The sequence below is a fragment of the Dipodomys ordii genome, unplaced genomic scaffold (assembly GCF_000151885.1).
Source record: "Dipodomys ordii isolate 6190 unplaced genomic scaffold, Dord_2.0 Scaffold27, whole genome shotgun sequence".
In the NCBI taxonomy this organism is placed as follows: domain Eukaryota; kingdom Metazoa; phylum Chordata; class Mammalia; order Rodentia; family Heteromyidae; genus Dipodomys; species Dipodomys ordii.
In genome coordinates this window covers 17,787,634-17,790,378 of record NW_012267243.1, presented here as the reverse complement: position 1 = coordinate 17,790,378, position 2,745 = coordinate 17,787,634, and the positions used below count along the sequence as shown (strand labels likewise).

At 40.9% G+C, this 2,745-nt stretch overlaps 1 pseudogene; it reads right to left on the bottom strand.

Annotated features, from left to right (window-relative positions):
- Positions 1–1,300: 1,300 nt before the first annotated feature.
- Positions 1,301–1,983, bottom strand: LOC105985145 (annotated as a pseudogene).
- Between the last annotated feature and the right edge of the window lie 762 nt (positions 1,984–2,745).

Genomic DNA, 2,745 nt, shown 5'->3' with positions numbered 1-2,745 from the left:
TCTTTAGAAATGTATCCAGCTTATCCTGCTTTAACAAAATATCCATGGGTGGCTTAACCAACGGATATACTTATCTCTCACGAGGTTCCAGGGCGGGCAGTACAACAGCAAGGCTGGCTAACGTCCCTCCCCATGAGGGCTTTCTAGAGCTCTGGGTGCCAGGAGAGGAGTCATGTCTCTTCTTGTAAGAGCACTGATCAAATCACGGGGGCTCCCAAAACGCCTCGAAACCTAACTACCGCCTACGTGCAAATTCCACTGAATTCGAGGCCAAGGCTTTAATACATGGCCTTTGGAAGGTACAAACATTCACCGCATAAGGCCTTGTTCCAAAAGCACATGTAGAATGTTAATAAGGATGTTCTAGTTCCTCTTCTTTGTTCACAAGTACAAATTCAGCACACTTGAATAATACAGCTGTTGCTGACAGGAGAGGATTCAAAAGGAATATGATCTGTTCACTGTGAGCAGGTGTTTCTACAATGACACCACCACCACCACCACCACCACCACCATCATCATCATAACAGGGGGCTAGGGATTAAACCCAGGCTTAGTACATGCTAGGCAAGAGCTTTATCACTTCTCTTTCCTTCCTCCCTTGTGGTTTCTTGGGAGGAAGGCACTCCCTGCATGGTCAGCTGCTTTAGTACATGTTTTGGTGCGTGTAGTTCCTATCTCTAAATTAGTCTTGTTGAAATGGAGTGGTTTATTTATTTATTTGGCAGTACTAGCATTGGAACTCAGGGCCATGTGCTTTCCAGACATTGGCTCTAATGCTAAGCTATGACTCTGGTTTAATCTTGTGTTGGCTATTTTTAAATGTCTCGTGTGTGTGTGTGTGCACGCATGCACGTGCATGCTGCTCCAGGGTCTTGAATCCAGGTCCTGGGCACTGCCCTTGAGCTTTTGTAATCAGGACTATGTTCTACCACTTGGAACACACTTGGCTCAATTTCTGTTTCATTTCCTGGTTTATTGGAGATAAAGAGTTTCATGGACTTTCCTGCCCAAGCTAGCTTTAAAACTTGATCCTCAAATCTCAGTCTCCTAAGTAGTGAGGATTACAGGTGTGAGCCACTGGTACCTGGCTAAAAGTCATTCCTTTTACATGAGCCAGCACCTACACTGTGATCTTTCTACCTCACACCACTGTGGTTGGGTTGACAAGCACACACCACCACAATGAGCTTCTTCTGTGGATATATACCTATATATATATATATATATGTATGTATATGTAGGTACATATGCACATATCCAAATGTGTATTATTTATAATTACCTTTACACTATTCTCCAAGATTTAAGCTTCAAAAAATGTTGGGAACTTAATTTTTTTTGTACATAGAATAAGTGTCAGTCCAATTCATATCTTTCTCTTACATCTTCATGTTAAATATAGCTCTTCTTAAAGAGATATACTAATTTTATTCACTCTTTTTCTCAGGAAAGACTTGTGTGATCCAGTAATTAAAGAAAGCTGAAATCACTTTAGTATGTTCAGAGGGCATCATGCAATGTTCTGGGAACATCTCTAGTGCCCTTTTCAGTCTTTCAGTGTCTTGCAGAAGAAGCAGTGTTTTCATATGGTCCAGAATGAATATATCTGAGGGAGGCATGCTAGGAGACTCAAGGCAGTGTAGCAGTTCTTTGGTGGTTTCCGTGCACACAGCTGAATCTGAGTCTTTGGCGATACCTTCTGGCAATGTTCTCAGAACTTGTACAGTTGGATTCTGGCTCACCGGGAACATAACCTTCAGGAGGCAAACTCACAGTATAGAGCCGTTGTTTAGGATAGATTTTAATGCCACCATCTGTCAGATGATGAACATGCTTGTGTTTTGCTTTTCTAGAGGTCACTTTCTTAGGTGGTGTTTCTGAGGTCAGAATTTGGAGTGTGTCTTTTTCTTGCCCACTTGGAACATTAGGGAAAAGTTTCTTCAGCACTTTTTCAACAAACACGTCCCTCCGTGTGGACATGCCGGCTTAGTATAATTACCTACACGCTAATATATACAAAGCATAAAATATATTTCAACCATGTTTAAAGCATAAAATATAAAACAGTCACTATTTAATCATGTTTAAGTTTACAGTTCATAGCATTATTTGTATTCAGATATTTATGTAACTATTACAGCTGATGACTACAGATATCTGGAGATGTCTCTCTCGTTTCTTATTGAAACATGAAACGCTAATTCTGATTCCCATCTATCTTAGCCCTAGAGCCCTGGAACTACCCTTCTACTTCCTATTTATTTCTGACTGTGACTACTGTAGGCAATTTGTTTGAGTGAAATTACACATGTACCCTTTTGTATATAACATTTCATTTAGTGTAACACCTTCAGTGTTTACTTTTGTTATAGTATATATCGGAATTACGCTCCTTTGCAGTCTGAATGATACTCGGTTGCATTGCTCCACATTGGGTTCCTCCATACAGCTCTTGTTGGAGACTTGCTTTTTTGACAGCTGTGGGTTATGGTGCCATGAGCATCACTATATGTACACATCATGTATCTATGTCTGTGTTATTATTGTCTTCATTGTTGCCTTGTCTGCTTTTCAGGAGGCTAGAGATGTATACGACTATGATCATTTTGCAGTTCATTGGGAGTTGCATTTAAAAATTAATATTCATCCCGGGTGCTGGTGGCTCACGCCTATAATCCTAGCTACTCAGGAGACAGAGATCTGAGGATCATGGTTCAAAGCCAGCCTGGGCAGGAGAGACCG